A 21,789-nucleotide genomic window follows, 5' to 3' on the forward strand; every position below is an offset into this window, starting at 1 on the left:
CTCTTACCTGACACGAAATGCTGCAATTCCATCATGGACCCCAAAATAACTGTGCTGTAGCACAGTCTCAAAGACAAGAGGTTATATAATCAGAAGTGTACTAACACAACACCAAGTTGTCTTCTCACAGAAGGTGATTTGTTCTCTTTACATAATCTCAATAAGTAGTGATTATTGTGCACATTCTTCATTGAGAACTACAGGTTCAGATTCTAGTGATGATAATTCAAAGTGCAAACTCTTTTTAAGCTGGATTTCATGCCCAGCTTCACTTTGGCTTTGGTCCTCCCCAGGTCTGATTATAGCTGTGTGGGTGACAGCATCTATACACAATGGAGTATTATACAGCACTAAAAAATGACAAAATCATGGAATTTGCAGGGAAATGGATGGCATTAGAGCAGATTATGCTAAGTGAAGCTAGCCAATCCTTAAAAAACAAATGCCAAATGCCTTCTTTGATTTAAGGAGAGCAACTAAGAACCCTTTTCCCCACATCATCGCCAGCACTTGTTGTTGTTTGACTTCCTAATGGCTGCCAATCTTACTGGAGTGAGATGGTATCTTAGGGTGGTTTTGATTTGCATTTCTCTGACTGCTAGAGATGGTGAGCATTTTTTCATGTACTTGTTGATTGATTGTATGTCCTCCTCTGAGAAATGTCTGTTCAGGTCTGTTGCTCAGACTTTTATGTTCATAAATATTGCCTGGGGATCTGCATAATGTGCTGATTGTGTGTCAGTGGGTCTGGGATGGGGCCCGAGATTCTCTACTTCTAACCATCTCCCAGATTTCAGAGTGCTGCTGGAGTATAAGGGTTGCATTTTGAAGAACAAGGGCTTACTAGGCAATCATGCAATACATACCACCTTATTTATATTCAGGCATGGTGTTTCATCTGCCTTAAAAAGATTTTTCTCAATACCTGCCTCAGCATGTGGGTCTCATTGGTAGGGATGTATACCATCAATTTTGTGTATTCAATTATAAGAGCTAATAATGCTAAAATGTTTTAAAAATAAAGAATATTCATGATTTAGGTAGAATTGATTCAAATTTTGAAAATATTAAAGAAATCATACCTAGTCTATGTGAAGACAGCACACTGTGGCTGCTGAAAATACCACAAACCTTCTCAGGATAAAAAGAGGGAAAAAGTAAGATTCAGCTGAGACAGAGCAGAAAAACTGAACAAGCAATTGGGAAATTTAATTTAGATTTAAATTTCTCTTAAATCTGTAATTAATTACTTTGGGTTTTATGATGCTTTATGTTCACTTACTATGGAAATATGATTACTTTGGGGTTCTTGGTAAAAATACTGTAATGCATCCAGAGTCTTAAACAGGAGGACATCAAAGCAAAGAGCTAAGACAGGTTAAAGAGAACCTAGCCAAGGAAATGTGATCGGCAACTTCAGCTGGGGAGGGGGCCCACCTGGTGTCTCAGGACCCTGGGAAGGCTTCCCTCTGCATGACAGTGAACACTGGCTCTGCAATGTCCTTTACAGAGTACAGTAAAGTACTCCTGGTTTGACAGCCTGTAGTCATTTCCAGGATGACTGCTTAGTTTTAAGTCTGAAGGAGGAGTCCACAGGGCACACGCCAGGATCTTACTGACACACTAGCTAACCACAGTTGATGAAGGCCCTTTTCAAATGGACCCAAAGTCCAGATTTTGCTGCAGCCTCTTCTAAAACTGTAGTCTCTTACCTGTGGTGAGCATTTGTCAAAGTCATAACAGATGGGATTCCTAGATTCTAGAAGGAAGTATGAGGGACCCAGGCTCAGGTACATGCACAAAAAATTGACTACTGGTAGATGATCAAGGAAGCCACATAGTACACATAGTAGATAAAAGATGTATAAGGTGGATGGGCAAAGAACAAGACAGAATCTAAACTAAAGTTTACCATAGGTATATATGTAGAACAAAAACATGGTATACCTATATACGATTTGGTGCTTCTTGTGGTTTCTGTCATCCACTATAGATCTTGAGAGTATCTCTGTGGGTTAGGGAGGATGACTACATAAGCTATTGTTTTGAGATTTAATGTTTATCTAGCTAGCAGTTAGGTTATACTTGCTGTTTCCATTAAATGTATATGTGAGAGGATAAAATTTCCTCTAGTGTCTTTGTATTGCCTCTATTGTTTCGGGTGTCACTAGAAATCACCTCATAGATGAAATCCAACTCTTGCAGTTCTTCCATGTGTAATTCACTATTATTATACAGCAGCCTTATTCATGTTGTATGGAAGAGAAGATGCATCTGGAATCTTTTGAGTCTCAGTATTTTAGTAGCCCTGAGCTTCTGAGCTCTGCCACTCACTGGTGCTTCTTAGCTTTACTGTCTCTCTTAGGTGAGACAGGATGGACATAGAGGGCTAGAGTTAGATAATTTCCCTTTCCTCAAATTGAATAATTTTTTCCTAATGTATGTAATGAACACTTTGACCATATGAGTAATAAATTAGAATTAAATTATGGTTATGATTTTGGCATATATAAATCAACCTGAGAAAATGCACATCATTGTCCAGTTGTCCCAGTTAAAACAGTTGATATTGTGTAATGTAAATAAAATATAATCTTCAAGGGTGATCCCCAGTGTCCAATATGTCCTGTTACTAAACTTGGAAAGGCTATTGGAGCCTTAATACCATGGCTCTACCCATTAACTCTCTTATACACAAAATTAGGAAAATTACTCTCCCATCAATCAAAATAATAATTATTTTGCTGCTATAGGTTTGGTGAATACATTCTATTCCATCTTATCCCAACATCCCCTCAGCTATCTTTTCCCATTGTGTTTACAGGGACATAACATATCTGCTAACCTCGGCGTCCCTCAGTGCCTTGGTATCATACACCATGTTTGTCAGGCAAGACCTTCTTTCTTAATTGGTTGTTCAAAACATTAGAAAGCTCTTGACATATCATATTTCGTACTTTAGATTCAAGTGGGTTATGAACTCCCATTTTTAACCCAAATACAGATTGCAGAATCACATTGGTTACACATCCACATTTTTACATAATGCCATATTAGTAACTGTTGTATTCTGCTACCTTTCCTATCCTCTACTATTCCCCCTCCCTTACCCTCCCATCTTCTCTCTGTATCCCATCTGCTGTAATTTAATTCACTCCCTTGTTTTTTTCCCCTTTCTCCTCAAAACCTCTTATATGTAATTTTGTATAACAGTGAGGGTCTCCTTCCATTTCCATGCAATTTCCCTTTTCTCTCCCTTTCCCTCCCACCTCATGTCTCTGTTTAATTTTAATCTTTTCCTGTAGCTCTTCCTCCCTGCTCTGTTCTTAGTTGCTCTCATTATATCAAAGAAGACATTTGGCATTTGTTTTTTAGGAATTAGCTAGCTTCACTTAGCATAATCTGCTCTAATGCCATCCATTTCCCTCCAAATTCCAAGATTTTGTCATTTTTTAGTGCTGTGAAATACTCCATTGTGTATAAATGCCACATTGTTTTATCCATTCATCTATTTAAGGGCATCTGGGTTGGTTCCACAGCCTAGTTATTGTGAATTGTGCTGCTGTGAACATTGATGTGGCAGTATCCATGTAGTATGCTCTTTTAAGGTCTTCAGGGAATAGTCTGAGAAGGGCAATAGCTGGGTCAAATGGTGGATCCATTCCCAGCTTTCCCAGAAATATCCATACTGCTTTCCAAATTGGCTGCACCAATTTGCAGTCCCACCAGCAATGTACAAGAGTACCCCTTTCCCCACATCCTCGCCAGCACTTTTTGTTTGACTTCATAATGGCTGCTAATATAACTGGATTGAGATGGTATCTTAGGGTGGTTTTGATTTGCATTTCTCTGACTGCTAGAGATGGTGAGAATTTTTTCATGTACTTGTTGATTGATTGTATGTCCTCCTCTGAGAAGTGTCTGTTCAGGTCCTTGGCCCATTTGTTGATTGGGATATTTGTTATCTTATTTTTTTAATTTTTTGAGTTCTTTGTATACTCTGGATGTTAGGGCTCTATCTGAAGTGTGAGGAGTAAAAATTTGTTCTCAGGATGTAGGCTCCCTATTTACATCTCTTATTGTTTCTCTTGCTGAGAAAAAACTTTTTAGTCTGAGTAAGTCCCATTTGTTGATTCTAGTTATTAACTCTTGTGCTATGGGTGTCCTATTAAGAAATTTGGGGCCTGACCCCACAATATGTAGATCAAAGCCAACTTTTTCTTCTATCAGGTGCAGAGTCTGTGATTTGATATCAAGCTCATTGATCAATTTTGAGTTAAATTTTTTGCATGGCGAGAGAAAGGGATTCAGCTTAATTTTTTTGCATATGGATTTCCAGTTTTCCCGACACCATTTGTTGAAGATGCTATCTTTTCTTTTCCTCCATTGCATGCTTTTAGCCCCTTTATCAAATATAAGAAAGTTATAGTTTTGTGGATTGGTCTCTGTGTCCTCTATTCTGTACCATTGGTCCACCCGCCTGTTTTGGTACCAGTTCCATCTTGTTTTTGTTACTATTGCTCTGTAATATACTTTGAAATCTCGTATCGCTATACCGCCTGATTCACACTTCCTGCTTAGAATTGCTTTTGCTATTCTATGTCTTTTGTTTTTCCATATGAATTTCATTATTGCTTTATCTATTTCTACAAGAAATACCATTGGAATTTCGATTGGCATTGCATTAAACCTATAGAGAACTTTGGGTAATATCGCCATTTTGATGATGTTAGTTTTTCCTATCCATGAACAGGGTATAGTTTTCCATCTTCTAAGGTCTTATTCTATTTCTCTCTTTAGGGTTCTGTAGTTTTCATTGTATTAATCTTTCACCTCTTTTGTTAGATTGATTCCAAAGTATTTTATTTTGGGGGGGGGATATTGTGAATGGGGTGGTTGTCCTCGTTTCCATTTCAGAAGATCTGTCACTGATATACAGGAATGCCTTTGATTTATGCATGTTGATTTTATATCCTGCCACTTTGCTGAATTCATTTATTAGCTCTAGTAGTTTTTTTGTAGACTCTTTTGGTCTGTTAGATATAGTATCATATCATTCACAAATAGTTGTAATTTAAGTTCTTCTTTTCCTATTTTTATGCCTTTAATTTCTTTTGTCTGTCTAATTGCTCTGGCTAGTATTTCTAGAACTAAATTGAATAGAAGTGGTGAGAGAGGGCATCCCTGTCTTGTTCCAGTTTTTAGAGGGAATGCCTTCAGTTTTTCTCCATTCAGGATGATGCTAGCCTGAGGCTTAGCATATATAGCTTTTACAATGTTGAGGTAAGTTCCTGTTATCCCTAGTTTTTCTAGTGTTTTGAACATAAAGGGATGCTGTACTTTGTCAAATGCTTTTTCTGCATCTATCGAGATGATCATGTGGTTCTTATCTTTAAGTCTATTGATGTGGTGAATAACATTTACTGATTTCCGTATATTGAACCAGCCTTGCATCCCAGGGATGAATTCTACTTGATCATGGTGCACAATTTTTTTGATATGCTTTTGTATTCGATTTGCCTGGATTTTATTGAGAATTTTTGCATCCAAGTTCATTAGCGATATTGGTCTGTAGTTTTCTTTTTTTGAAGTGTCTTTGTCTGGTTTTGGGATCAGGGTGATGTAGCCTCATAGAATAAATTTGGAAGAGCTCCTTCTTTTTCTATTTCTTGAAATAACTTGAAAAGTATTGGTATTAATTCTTCTTTAAAGGTTTTGTAAAACTCCACTGTATATTCATCCAGTCCAGGGATTTTCTTTGTTGGTAGTCTTTTGATGGCTTCTTCTATTTCCTCCTTTGTTATTGGTCTGTTTAAATTGTGTGTATCTTCCTGAGTCAATCTGGGAAAATCATATGACTTAAGACATTTATCAATGTCTTCACTATCTTTTATTTTTTTGGAATATAGGGTTTCAAAATAATTCCTAATTACCTTCTGTATTTCTGTAGTGTCCATTGTGATATTGCCTTTTTCATCCTGTATGTTAGTAATTTGAGTTCTCTCTCTTCTTCTCTTCATTGGCATGTCTAAGGGTCTGTCGATCTTATTTATTTTTTCAAAGAAACAACTTTTAGTTTTATCAATTTTTTCAATGTTTTTTTTTGGTTTGTTTGTTTCGATTCCATTGATATCCGCTCTGATTTTAAATATTTCGTGCCTTCTATTACATTTGCTGTTGTTTTGCTCTTCTTTTTCTAGGGTTTTGAGATAAAGTGTGAGTTCATTTATTTGCTGGTTTTTGTTTTTTGGAGGAATGAACTCCAGGCAATGAATTTCCTTCTTAAAACTGCTTTCATTGCATCCAATAGATTCTAATATGTTGTGTCTGTATTTTCATTTATCTCTAAGAATTTTTTGATATTCTCCTTTATGTCTTCTGTAAGCCATTGATCATTTAGTAACATATTGTTCATTTTCCAGGTGATGCAGGATTTTTTCTTCCTTCTTTTATCATTGATTTCTAGTTTAATTACGTTGTGATCCGATAAGATGTATGGCATTATCTCCACACCTTTATATTTACTAAGAGTTGCCCTATGGCATAATATATGGTCTATCTTTGAGAAGGATCCATGTGCTGCTGAGAAGAACGTGTATACACTTGATGATGGTTGATATATTCTATATATGTTGGTTAAGTCTAGGTTATTGATTCTGTCATTGAGTTATATAGTTTTTTTATTCAGCTTTTTTTCTGGAGGATCTGTCCAATGGAGAGAGTGGTGTGTTGAAGTCATCCATAATTACTGTGTTGTGGTCTATTTGACTCTTGAACTTGAAGAGAGTTTGTTTTATGAATGTTGCAGCATCATTGTTTGGTGCATATATATTGATAATTGTTATGTCTTTTCGGTGGATGGTTCCTTTTAACAGTATATAGTGTCCTTCATTATCCCTTTTGATTAACTTAGGTTTGAAGTTGATTTTATTCAATATGAGTATGGCCACTCCTGCTTGCTTCCGAGGACCATGTGAGTGGTATGATTTTTCCAAACCTTTTAACTTCAGCCTGTGTATGTCTTTTCCTATCATATGAGTCTCCTGAAGGCAGCATATTGTTGGATTTGTATTTTTTTTTTTTGATCCAGGTTACTAGCCTATGTCTCTTGATTGGTGAATTTAAGCCATTAACGTTTAAGGTTACTATTGATATATGGGTTGTACTTCCAGTCATGCTTATTTATTTATTTATTTTAATATGGTTAGTTTTTCCTTTTTCTTTATTTTTTTTCCTTTACTGACTTACCTCCCACTGTTAGTTTTGGGTGCTGTTTTTCATTCCTCTTCTTGTAGTGTTTTGCGCAAGATGCCTTGCAGTGCTGGTTTTCTGGCTGTGAATTCTTTTAACTTTTGTTTATTCTAAAATATTTTAATTTCATTGTCAAATCTGAAGCTTAATTTTGCTGGATACAGTATTCTTGGTTGGAATCCATTATTTTTCAGCGTTTGAAATACGTTGTTCCAGGATCTTCTCTCTTTCAACATCTGTGATGAAAAATCAGCCGTTAACCTAATTGGTTTACCCCTGAATGTAATCTGCCTCCTTTCTCTCGTAGCTTTTAATATTCTCTCCTTTTTCTATATGTTGGATATCTTCATAATTATGTGTCTTGGAGTTGGCCTATTACAGTTTTGTATGTTTGGGGTCCTGTAGGCTTCCAGGATTTGGCAACCCATTCCATCTTTCATATCTGGGAAGTTTTCTAGGATTATTTCATTCAATAGATTGTTCATTCCTTTGGTTTGAACCTCTACACCTTCTTCTATCCCAATGACTCTCAAGTTTGTTTTTTTTTATGACTTCCCATATCTCTTAGAAGGATTGCTCATGTATTTTAAGCATCATTTCTGTGTTGGCTATATTATTTTCAAGTTGATAAACTTTGTCTTCATTATCTGATGTTCTGACTTCTATTTGATCTAGTCTACTTGTAATATTCTCGTTTGAGTTTTTAATTTGGTTTATGGTTTCCTGCATTTCTAGGATTACTGTTTGATTTTTTTTAAAATCTATCTCCTGGTAGAGATCATTCTCTGCCATTTGAATTTGCTTATGTAATTCATTTTCAAAGTATACTTTCATTGTTTGGACTTGCTGCCTAAAGTCTTCTCTAAGATTCTGTTCCATCTGAGTTAGGTATGCCTTGAGATCTTTCTCTGTCCATTTTTCTGATGCCTCTAGGATCTCCTGTGAATTTAAGTTGTCCTGCATTGTTTGTAGTCCTTTTTTCCCTTGTTTTTTCATGGTGCTCATGTTACTTTCCAACTCTGTTTGACTGCTGTGCTTCTGTTTTCTCCTTTAAATTTGTTTTGTTTTTTATAGTTCCAATATCTCTCCTTTGTGTTGGGAGACAATGTTTAGAGATGTTGGATTTAATTGTGATTTAAGGTGAATTTATTAGTTTCATTAAAGGCCTACAGATTTTGATGGCATATAGAGAATTGAGGTTTGAACTTAGGATTTTATGTTGAGGTCGGGCGATTTGATGGTATGGAGGTTAGTATATTTAGCTTCTTTGGGGGGTTGCTCAAATGCAGGTGGATATTAACAAGAGAATAGACAGGAGTACTTGGGGGTAGTTAAGGGCTTGGGTGGATTATAGACATATTCCTAGTATTTATCTTTTTGCATTTAGTAAGTTGTACATAATCTGGGTGGTCATGCTTAAGAGGAAAGAAGGGGAAAAGGTAAGAAAGTAAACCAAAAAAGAGAGAGAGAGAAAAGAAAGAGAAAAGAATAGAAAAGAAAAATAAATTATAAAATAATAATAATAATAATAAATGCAGTAAAATAAAAATTACAATTAAAGAAAATAATTAAAAAATTTAAATTAAAAAGTTTTAAAAAAATTTAAAAAATAAAAAAGAAAGAAAAGAAAAAGGGGCACCGTTAGGCTTCTATTTTCTTTGCATCCACTAGGTGGTGCTGTGCCTTCCGGGCCAAGATTTTGCCCTCCAGCTGTAGGAAACAATCCGTGTAAGGCCGCTTCCTCCTCCCCCCCCCCCCCCGGTGTCTCTCAAAACCTGTTAGCTTAGGTTTATTCCTGGTCTCTAGTCACCTGCCAGCCAGGCCTCTTACAGTGTAATACCTCTCTGCCCTGAGGTTTCTCAAAGAGCACTGCCATTACATCATCATTATAACTGTCTAATTGCAGAGATTCATTTGACACACTCACTTAAGACATAAAAATAAACATTGAAAAAGGAGTTCATGAAAAAATGGTAGATTCTACTTTCACACAGCACCCAGCCCCAACTGCTTGGCTAAATTCCTGAAAATTATTTGGTAAATCAATGGTTGCTCCATTCCTGACACTGTGATAAAGCAGTAACATGACTTAGGATTTTGTTTAGGTTACGGGCTTCCATTGCTTATTTACAAGTTTTGCTTAAGGTTATATGTTCTGCTTTAAACTAAGCCTACTTTGAGTAAGGCTTTCTCCAACAAGAGTCTCAGCTACCATATAGTGGGGCTCTGGCTAGTGCTCCTAAAGTCCTTCAATGCAGGGGCTCTGGAAACCTCCTTTCATATCCTCTGTATTATTTGGACCATCCTGATTGTGGTGAATTATCTGTGAGCTACTAATGTGAAAAGCCTCTCTTCTCAGCCCTGTGTTATATACTATAAGAGCAGCAACTACTGCCACTTTCTGGATTCTGGTGGAACCAGTAAATCTATGAGTGCTTGATGTGTGTGTGATCCTCCTGACCCTGCTACCCATTATGCATAGGATCACAGAAGGAGGAACATACAATTGTGGCACAGTCGCCAAGCCTCTTACTACAGCATGCAGCCCAACTTGGGCCCTGGGATATTCCCTCTATAAGAGGGAATTCCATTCTGTGTTCAACCCCTTGCCATATGCCACATGCTAGAGGGTGTCACCCCTCCCTCAGTGTTCTTGGGTACCTTAAGAGTTCATCCTTTGAGACAAACTGAATGAGCATCAGCTGGAGGTTGCATTCTTAATAAATTGTATCTCCTCTATTGCATGCAATAGAGCTCAGTGGAGAACTTCTGTTTTTCAATCCTAAATCAAAATGTCATTGATAACAAGTCAATAAATTTGGCCAAAACTTCAGGAATTTTAGTTCTATATACCCTGACCAACAACCAGACATATCTATACACTTTATAAATTTGTTGTCCATTGAAAATAGTCTGGTCATCTCTCCTAGTTAATAACCCAATTCCCTCTTCAAGGATCCTTTCATGGGATAAAGAACTCTTGAGAATCTCTTGTTTCACTGAGATGGATTAAATAAAGTGAGCTTTTTATACTTTACTTAGAGACAGGGTGTCACTAAGTTGTATAGGGCTTCTCTAGCTTTCTGAGGCTGGCTTTGAACTTGTGATCCTCCTGCTTCAGCCTCCTGAACCACTGGGATTACATGCATGCACCACTGTGTCCAGCAATATTAAGTTCTTAAATTTGGTATTCAATTAACTGCAACCTCTTTTACCATATTCAGACTTCTTAGAGCATCATAACATCTCACTCAAACAAGATCAAAATCACATTAAGTACAACCTGGCACATTTTGATCATGTGTCAAACGTAAGGGAATATTATAATAAAGATGGGGCTCCATTATTTCAATGTATGAGTGCTGAAAACTTTTAAGCCTCAGTTTTCCTTCATTTTGTGCTCCATAGCTAGGCAAGCTCACAACAAACTCAGTGCTCCCTCCTTTGATGGTAGTGGGACCTTTGATCCATAACTGAGAATCTTTGCCAGTATTCCAGCCCTAAGCATTATGTACAGCCCAAGCCATCCTCTTTGCCCGGTTCTCTCCAGTTATGCTTGGCCACACTAAGAAAATCTTCCCTGCTCTCCCAGAAAGCCCATTTTTCAGGTAAGTAAAAAATTCAACTTTACCAGTTAAATAAATACCAATCTTGGCTCTAAATAGAGAATAGAGATTATTTCATTGTTTTGCTCTAAAACATAAAACAACTAGGGTCTAAGTTCAGCTAATCAACATGTGTAATTAGTATTTAATTTTTCTTTTATTTTCATTTCCCTGAATATTAATAAGATGCCAAGTATCTCCATTTATTTTTATAGGTCATAGATATTTCCTGTTCTAAGAAATGGTTGTTTATGTTTCTATTGGCATATGATTTTTCTTATACTTTTCTACATGTTCTCTACAAATACTGAATAGTTCTTTAGCATTGTTACAGGTGTTATTATATCTCCTTCCAGTGTCTGTTGGGTGATCACTTTTTTAATATGTCTCAATGACAGGAGTGCTTTATTTTAATATGGTTGAATTTATAATTTTATACTGCAGGTAGCAGTTTTTGGCACTCAACTCTAGGACAGAAAGGCAGTCACTTTTATTTTTATAAGAGAATATATTTTTATAAGAGAAGTCTCCAGTTTCATCAGAAGAGAGAAATGTGGATTCTGCTGGGTATGGCAAGAGCACTGAAACAGTCTTGAGAATTTCAGAATTATTGGAACTTTGTGAGGAAGATCTGGAAGAAATTCTTTATAATCGTGAATTTGTATGAGATGTACCAGACACTGCTTCTAAAATTCCTTCCAGATTTTTAAATTCTTCATAATTTGCCACAGGAATAGATATTAATGTATTTTTAACATTTAGTTTTTAGTTAAAGGTGGACAAAATACCTTTATTTTATTTTCTTAGTGGTGCTGAGGATAAAACCCTGTTCCTCACGCATGCCAGGGGAGCACTGTACCACTGAGCCACAATGTCAGCCCTAATATTAAAGTACTTTTGAGTGCTCAAATGCAATTGATGAAAGTAGAGAATCCAAATCATGCTTTAACAAGCCACTTTTGTCAAATTGACATGCTTATTATTATGGCAAAAGTGTTTTTTACTTTATATTTTTTCTTCTTTACTCTCTCAAGTTTCTGGGACTCCCCTTCAAAAAGAGTTGGAAGATGTCCTCAGTGACCTCTATCAAGGAGAGAGACTTGCCTCACCTTTAAGTTTAAGTAACAATGCAAATCATTTAATGAAAACACTATCAAAACTAAATTATTCATAAAACAGAGAAAGCAGAATGTGGCAGTCCTTCCCCAGCAATTGAAAAAGGAAAGATTCCAAATGTTTCAATGATTGAAGAAATCATTCTTCAATAATAAAAAATATAAGCAATAAAAATGATTAAAAAATCTCAAAAAGTTATAAAAAGGAAAGACTCATCTTCTATGTTACCTACAGTTAAAGAAGAAGTCTTGGGTGTTTCCATAGGGGTTTCGGAGAATGCTGACACTGACAGATTTTCTGATGAAGCAAATAGAAATTTTAACCAAAAAAACTGAGACAGAACAGAATAAAGAGACACAAAGTCATGAGAGTATATTGCCTGAAGAGAGGAGTCAATTGTAGAATCTGATTCAGATGGTGATTTCAACATGTTCAGCCACAGTGAGCTGGAAAATGCACTTGAAAAAGAGACTTGTACACCATTGATAATCCCATCCATAGCAATATAATGATATAGCAGAAGGACTCCTTTGAAATGTAAGATAGTCAGAGTGTAGAGGGAGAAGCTTCTCATATTCCATCCACTTATTAGCTAGGTTTCACCAAGTCCAAAAGAGATCATCTGCTATGTACTTGCGAGCCAGTGTTCTGATAGCAGTGGTTTTGCCAAAATTCCACTGACAGTCTCTCCCGTAATTATCCTAAGGTCCATGGGTCCCTGCATGCTATGGGGGATATTGCTGATAGTGATGACCATGAGACAACAGTCACATCATTTGGTGAGGACCTTGTTACACCAATAGTGCAAGATCAACCTTATTTTCATGAGTCAGAGGAGGAATCTCTTACCCGTCTTCAGAAAGGAAGAGCCAAGGCAGAAACAGTTGCTGAATGTGGGACTACTGAGAATACAGGAAATATGTAGTCCATTTGTAGTCCAGAGGGTTACATTGCTGAAAGTACCAAAACAGAAGAGGATTTGTCTTCAGCTCAGACAGTAGAGCTCCTGAGGGAAACAAGTGGTGAAAGTGATGTGGATAAAGAAGTGAATGTGAATTTGCCCAGTTCACCACACACCATATTCTGAAACTACTAGCTTCCATTGAAGCAAAATTCAGTGATACAAGCTCTGAAAATACAGTGGAGCCTCCTCCTTTTGTGGACAGATTTAATACAGCTTTGCAAAGAGCTCCAATGAAGGTTTGTACTCTGTTAATCAGAGTAGGGCATAGCCTGATAAAATCAAAAGATCTTTTAAAAACAAAGATACTTGCTTGCAAAAGCTGGCTATCCTCTAAGAAGATCTCAGTCTTTACCAACAAATTTATTAAGCCCAGTAAGGATTATGTCCTCTGTCAATGCCCAGTTGTCTCCAGGGAAAGAGACCAACTTCTTTCACCTAATAAATACACACCTGTAAAGGAACAGGAAGGGGATAAAGGGGTGACTGAGCATGACAGTCAGTCTTTGGTTAAATCTACGGTGTTCATCTCTCCATCATCTGTGAAGAAATAAGAACCCACCCAGAGTGAGGTGACCAGTTTGGAGGTATGCCATCATGGAAGGACTCCTGCCTGTTCACAGTTCATTCCAGCACAGATGTCTCAGTCCACTTCTCCCCTCAGTCTGTCCACTCTCAGGGGCAGGAAATGCCCCTGTGTGAGCACATGAGAACTCTGAGCACACATAGTGTTTCCAACATCTCAGGTACCACCTTTGCCTCCCATATCAGGTGTCGTTACTCATACAGATATGCTGCCTACCCTTACTGAGTGTGCTCTGTGAATCCTCCTTCTATCATAGAAATTCAGTTTCAAAGATTGTTGCATGATATTAGAAACTCACTGCAAAATCTTTCATGGTACCCTATGATGAGAGGACCTGATTTTGCTGCTCTTCCATGTAGTACTTAGAATCGTCTGTTCTACTTCTTTATGAAAATACTTTTCAGGAGCTTCAAGTAATGAGGCAAAGCCTGAATTTGTTTAGAATCAAATGATGGATTTAGAGTTAGCATTGCTGCATCATTGAACCAAGGTTTTTTACCACATGACTGAGGAGGAAAGATATGAAGTTGATTAGCTGCAGAGTTGAGATTTTCAGTCTGAATGGAACTTCAGGACTGCTTGTTGGACCTGGATCGACAATTTCAGGCAGTGCAGGTGTCTTTTCCTTTCCACTCCTCAGCACTTGTGGAAATGTGTGGCAGTTGAAGCATTGATAACTTGTCATTTCCTTCTCTGCTTTATGTAATGGAACTAATCACTGAAATTATATGAGAACAGTCATAGTTGAAGTCTGAATTGGGCCTGGAACTTGGAGGAAATGGGATATGAACTCTCTCCTGGAGAAAGTTCAGAATCAGTTTTCTCCTACTCAACAACAGATGTTGGGGGGGCTCACCTAAACAGAGCTGAGCATGCCCCCACAGCCTAAAGTAATGGGGATGTGGAATTGGCATCACACCCAGTGCGAGGCAGTTGGGCCTCACCTTCTCTTGGCAAGGAAGTGCAGCTCTGGTATTGGGCTATGCACCTGTGTTTGCTGTAACACAATCCTTTGCCTTATTTGGGTGGAATTTTCTATCAAATGTCTTTCCCCTAAATAAAAACAGGGGTTCAGTGTACTCTCACTCTCTTGCCTCTTTTCTCTCTTATCGTCTTTTCCTCCAGTGTGGGAACTGAGGTCTCAGAGCTATCCCTGACCTCCCAAAAAGGTATTTTTGTGATTGTGTGGTCTTTCAGTTGCAAGTCCAATTCATGCAGAGTGACCATGACTCCATTGCTTGTACAGGTTGTGGATGATAATTAGAGTCATCTTCTGTGTATTCTGGTCCCTGTCATGATAACAGAAGTACTGGAGTGCCTTCCAACTCCGTGCAGATACCTCCAGAGTTGGAGAATTCTGAAGAAGTTGGAGCAGCCTAAGAAGCAACCTCATAGATTGTAGGGCCTAACTCTGAAGTGGAAGAAGGGTCTGGAAAACTCCCTCTAATGCCTGAGGAAATGCACAGAAATGTGCAGCAAATCATCTGGGAGATGAAGGAGTCAATTATTAGGGGATTCAGAAGGAAAATTGTAAGTTGACTTAGCAGCAGTATCTTCAAGTACAATATCTAATTCTAAGCAAGATAGTCATTAAGTGGAATTTTTAGGTTGGCATGGATCCTGTAGTTATGATTATTTGAGTTACCAATTATATACACTGGTGGAGGCATTATCTGTACTTCCGAAGATACTATCTGCTCAGATGGGCTACTATATACAATGTGGAATGCGTATTTTCCCTATGCATATCTTTTCAAAAAATATACATAGAAACTAGGCACTTTGCTGATTATTTATTTTTTTTATCTCTCAAAACCGTAGCAATTTGGAAAAGCCTAATATTTACTTGTATGTTCATATTTTTCCAATTGATTCCCTATGTAGAATTAATTATAAAACTTGAAGACTTCCAGATATAACCAATTTATAAATAACATACTTCTTCAGACTAGCTTCTTACAACACTATCCTCTATGAGGTATTTACTGTGCAATAACTGATTTATTTTAATAGAGCTTGAAGCAGCCAGTGATTTTTCTTTCATTGCTGTTAATTAGTGTCACTTCCAAGAAAACAAACTGTTCTGTTGTAAAAATTGCTCTTAATTCTTGAGGAGGCTACTGATAGCAATAGGTTAGAATTACCTACAACTGCTCAGTGTTCTTACACTGTAAACTTCATTGCTTTACCCCAAACAAATGTAATTTTATTATAGCTTACATATTATTTTTCTTTTGGAAATATTCCTTATGTTAAATGCTATGTACTTTTGCATTGTCTGGACTTCTAATAAGGAGGTGTTTCTTCTTCTGTGTTTTATACTACATAATAGACTATTGTCAAAATAATGGGGCCTCCAACTTGAATAGATAGAAATGAATAAGCTGGTTTCTTGTATTTTCCAAATGGAAATAATTTAGATTTGTTCTCCTCATATATAAATTATTTGAATTCAGTTTTAGCCAGTTGAAACTCTTTGTTTTTATGATAAAAAGGAAAATGTTTAGATTTATTTGTGTTAAATAAATGTGAAAATAACAACAACAATAACAAAGAATCTGCACATGAAGTGGGTGCCCAGAACCTACTCAGTCCATCTAGAAGCACTTGCAGTGGAAAATGGAGGGGCCTGACTCAGTGTACTCCTGTTTGCTAATTCACATCTTCTGGAAGGTAGACAGTGAGGGCAGGATGGAGGTGCCAATCCCCACAGACTGCTTGTGCTCAGGGGGAACAATAATCTTGATTTTCATCGTGCTGGGTGCCAGGCTGTAATCTTCTGCATCCTGTCAGTGATGCCTGGATACATGGTGGTGCCACCATACAGCATAGTGTTGGCATAGTGGTCATTGCAGATATTAATATTACACTTCATGATGGAGTTGAAGGAGGTCTTGTGGATGCCAGAGGATTCTGTACCCAGGAAAGAGGGCTGAAAGAGGACACTCTGGACACTCATTACCAATGGTGATCATCTGCCTGTGGGGCAGCTCATAACTCTTCTCAGGGAGGAAGAGGATGAAGCAGTGGCCAACTCCTGCTTGAAGTCCAGGGTGACATAGCACTGCTTTTCCTTAATGTAACACATGATCTTCCGTTCTGCTGTGGTGGTGAAGCAATAGCTATAGTCTGTCAGAATCTTCATGAGGTAGTTTGTCAGGTCCTGGCCAGCCAGGTCCAGACACAGGATGGTATGGGGAAGAGCACAGCCCTCACAGATGGGCACTATGGGGTGATCCAGTTACCAGAGTCCATAACAATGCCAATGGTGCACCCAGAGGCATACAGGAACAACATGAACTGGATGGCCACATATATGCCAGTGTGTTGAAGGTCTCTAACATGATCTGAATCATCTTCTCTCTGTTGGCCTTGAGGTTCAGGGGGGGCCTTTGTCAACGGTGCTGTTGAAACACTAGGTGCTCCTCATGGGCCATACACAGCTCATAGTTGAAGGTGTGGTGCCAGATGTTCTCCATATCATATCAGTTCGTGACAATGCTGTGCTCCATGAGGTACTTCAGGGTCATGATGCTGAGCTTGTTCTGGGCCTGTCCACCATCATACCCTGGTGGTGGGGACACCTGATGATGGAAGGCAAAACAGCCCTGGGGGTGTAAATGCCAGCAAAGCCAGTTATGCACATGATGGAGAAATTGTCAGTGATGAGCTTAGTGATTTCTTCTTCCCTTGCAATTGCAAAGCTGTGGGAGGACATGGAGCTTGGTAGAGTCCATGAACAAGATAATGCATTCTCACTGTTTCTGCTATTGTATATGTTACATATAGGTGTAACATATATGTAACATATATATAATAGCATTGCTATCGATGTTTGTATGTTAATAACATACTGCCATATTCATAATCTGCTTTTTGAATCTTAGAATTTTTAACTATAGACAAAACTTTTACTTGTATTGTTATGAAGTAAAATTGAAGTAAACCACATAAAGTACCCAGTTTACAAGTATCCTTTATAATAACTCCTTTGGCATTATTTTTTCTTTGCTCAGAAATACTCTCCATGTTGAGTCCAAGAGTGAATTTCATCATCCAGGACCCCAGAAAGACACTCAGTTAATCACAGTTGGTCCTCCATAGCCACAGATCTTATGTTCTTTATTCTACCTATAGTAAATCAAAAAAATATATATTTTTTAAAAATTGCATCTTTACTGAACAGATAGAGATTATTTTGTCTTTATTCTCTAAATAATACAACAGACATTCACATAATATTCACAATGTCTTAAGTATTTTATGCAATCTATAGATGATGACTCAAAATATATGGGAGGATGTATAGGCTATATGCACATTCTACACTACTTGAATAGACTTTAAGCTTCTGGTATTTTCAGAGTTGGGGGTTCTGGAACCAATCCCGTGAGGATATACATATATGAATACATTTTAAAAGGGCAGGGGATAATAGCAAAAGATGTGTGCACTTTTACCTAAAGACCTCACATGCTGTAAGTTTAGTTGTAATGCAGAAGTGTTTGTATTTTCCTGGAAAAAAACAGATGAAACTGTGAGATAACATGCACACAAATGCATTGCTGCTTTCACTGCAACACCTAAGAGACAACACAGCATGGCTCTGGCTTAGTACACCCTCCCAACAGAGTTTTATGATGTGAATATAAGAGTCATTGTTTCAAAAGCTTACAGATTTTTCCATTGTTCTTCCCTCATAAGAATTTAAATGAAAATAAAAGATTATATAAATGAAAAGACTGTGACTTTGGTCATAGTAGACTTTTTGGAACCAAAAGATAACAATAATAACATGACAGCAGTTTTAATTTAATGTCAGGAGTCTAGCACAGATATTCCACAGAACTGAATGTGAGAGTATATTCCAGGTAAGTGAGGTATGTGTAAGAGAAACAGGTAATTTTTGGAAGATGCACCCCCCCAATGGTCAAAATTTTGATACATTAATTGAATATGGAATGAATATTTTTGAATTATTTTTACTTAGACACTTAAAATATAATGCAACAATTATAGTTTTTCATTTGATCTAAATGAGTTCACAACTTATTTCCACAGAAAATACGGCATATGTATGTTTATAGCAAATTTCTTCATAATGGCTAAGAATTGGGAGAAACCAAAATGTCATTCAGTAGATTTATGTATAAACAAACCATAGTGCATCCATGTAACAGAACATCATCCAATATTAAATGTTAAAAAGTAAACAGTTAACAAAAAGACATGGAACAACCTTAAATGCAAATTGTAAAGTTAAATGAAACCAATCTTAAAACCATATATACTGTGTAATTCTAGTTGTCCTTCATTCAGGAAAAGATAAAATTGTGGATACAATAAAACCAGCCCTGAGCAGAAAGGTCTCAGGGGCAGGAGGAGTGACAAATAGCTGGGGAACAGGATTTTAAGGTAATGAAACCATACCATATGATACTTAAATAAGGAATACATGTCATTATCCTTTTGTCAAACTCGTAGGACAAAAGAGTGAACCCTATTGCAAGCTTGGTTTATTAGGGATGTATAAATACTGGCTAATCAATTACAACAATTGCCCCACACTAGTTTAAGTAGGGGAACCTGGAGGATTTAAAGAGGCATAAGGCGATTCTATTCTTTGCATTCAGTTATTTCTGTAAACGTATAATTATTCAAAAATAATCTTTTACTTATAAAGTATTAGCTGAGGGAGTTGAAGATTTATATCAAGGTATTGATGCAAGTTTCAGAAATTTAAAAATCAAATACTAGTGATGACTTAGGATAGGGAGCCTAGTAGACAGGGTGTGAGCTTGTGAGCTAAAGGGCATGAGGATTCAAGTTCTAAATGTGACTTTGGTATTGGTGGTGTATTAAAAACTATTGCATTCTACTCTCTAAATGGATGAGTTTTGTAGTATGTGAATCATATCTCAATCTGATAAAAAAAAATCAAAAGACCTGGTTCTGTGCTGTTAACTTGAATGATTAGCATTTAATAGCTTTCTTTTGCTGTAATGCATGATGTATATTCTGAGATCCTCACATCTGATTTTTTACTATAAAGACAATAATGGTTTAAAATATAAAGCCTGGAATAAACATCAGTCTTTAACAGAGTTTAGTGAAGGTTCAGGGGAATTCTAGAAGCTAGGGCCAGGAGGCATAAAAATGTTTCCCTTCTAGATGACTGTTAGAATATCAGACCAATATTATCTAATATCAGTAGTTGTGACATAGAAAAAGTATAAAATGTGAATTTGGAGTAAAGTTTTAAGCATTTGTTTTTTAGTACAAGAAGTTCTAAGGACTGGGGTCATAGCTCAGTGGCACAGCATTTTCCTAGCATATATGAGGTCTTAGTTAGATTCCTAGCATAACACATAAACACACAAAAAGTTTAAAGACCTCCATTTCCCCAACTCACATGCACAGAAAGGCTAAAGTGTACAGCATCCTTCATCAAGCAGCCAACTCACCTGTCTTCACTGAAGGCAATAAAAAAGATGAATTCCCCAACTCTGTAATTATTACCAAGTCTAAGATCCTAAGATATTTGACCTAAATTTGAAGCATGTCCTGTGCATGGTTTTAGACACTGAGTTTTGAGCACCAACCAATTATTTTGACTTTGAAAGAAATAGCCTTTGGCAGTAATGTCACCAGGGGGAGACAATCTTCATTATCTCAAAGGGCACTTTTTATATCTTAGCCTTTATTATAAGTTATGCCAAAAGTATTTAACCACCTAACAATATAGAAAGTACATTTAGATATTTGTGTTATTTTTCCATCAGATTAACAAAATACTTGAGATAATTGAATTATGAAGAAAACCATTTTGTTTTGGCTTACAATTTCAGTCTCATGTCCATGATCAAGTGTATGCATTGCCTTTCTGGTGTGGGTGACCAATGGCAATAATGGGAGCTCATGCTGGAGCAAAGTTGCTCACATCTTGGTCAAGAAACAAAAGAAAAAGAGGAAGATAAAGGGGCTGTAGTCCCACCATCCCCTGCAATGACATGCCCCAGACACCTAACGACTTCTCAAAAAGCTCCTCCCCCTAAAGGTCTTGTCCATCTTGCTTCCCAAAAGTACTGCTCTGGGGACTGAGCCATTAACATACAGACCTTTTGAAAACATTTATCCAAACCACTTAGTATTCTAAATTCTGGTTATATTCTTAAAACTTACTGTCTTTAAAACATCTGTATATAGAATTGAATTTCAAAGGCCGACTTTTGTTGCTCATAGATTAATTCTGTATGTTTTATAGAAAATGGATGGATGTCTGAAAGTCAAGTGCATACATATTGTGCTTTTCTTGGATATGTTTGAACAATCTCTACAGGCTAACATAAATGGTATTTGTGCACAGAAAGTTCGTATAAGGCAAGATACAGAGTTTCATGTATTTTTTTCTTGTAATCCATTTATATTAAAATGAGGTGACTAGAAATAAAGCAACAAAAAATTAACTAAAGTATTTTCCTAACACAATGAAACTAAATTCTAAAATTTAATGCCTATAAGAATTATTTCCAGGTCAAAAACATAATATTTGAGAAACAAAGAAATTATTTTCAAAATGTATACATGTATATTTATGTGTTTATCGATGTCCATTTCTAAACTTTTTCTTCATCAGGCTCAATGCTCACCTTTCCAAAAAATATGATCATGTAAAGTCAATAATGCAAAACTCTTTTTAAAAATGTGTGCATACTATATTTAAAAGGATCAATTTAAATCAACATTTAATTATTAAAATATATATATATATATATATATATATATATATATATATATATATATATATATATGAAACAGTATTGGTTTAGAAGATAATATTGATCAGAAGAAATAATTTAAATAGTTATAATTATTTGAAAAATACGAAGACTCTGAATGAATACTTTTTAGGTCTATAGTCCACAGTTGACGGTTTGGATGGAACTCTATCCAAGAAAAAAAGTCTTATCTATAATGTTTTCCCATGAGGAAATAAATAAAATCTCCTTGAAGGGTAATAGAAATAGAACAAAGGGGAAATTAATCCAGTTTTTGTGGATCCCTTATTTTACCAGCTATTACTTAAGGTCATTTTTAAATCTGTTTAATAAAATTGAAGGAATTAAATATATAGTTTATTAAGTATAGGCATGCGCATCCACCATGGTGATTCCACTTAAATATTCATTAAAATGATAGCCTAAGATTTCAGAATAGAATTTTGTTAGTTAAAATTTCTAAAAGCTTTTGGCAAATATCACAATTACTAA

General features: G+C 36.6%; 2 pseudogenes; one reads left to right on the forward strand and one right to left on the reverse strand.

Moving 5' to 3' along the window:
* Positions 1–15,289, forward strand: part of LOC143410766 (protein ITPRID2-like) — a 40,386-nt pseudogene extending 25,097 nt beyond the window's left edge.
* Positions 15,290–16,116: 827 nt separating this feature from the next.
* On the reverse strand, positions 16,117–16,863 carry LOC143410000 (actin, cytoplasmic 3 pseudogene; annotated as a pseudogene).
* Between the last annotated feature and the right edge of the window lie 4,926 nt (positions 16,864–21,789).

Source organism: Callospermophilus lateralis, chromosome 11 (assembly GCF_048772815.1).
Source record: "Callospermophilus lateralis isolate mCalLat2 chromosome 11, mCalLat2.hap1, whole genome shotgun sequence".
Classification (NCBI taxonomy): Eukaryota; Metazoa; Chordata; class Mammalia; order Rodentia; family Sciuridae; genus Callospermophilus; species Callospermophilus lateralis.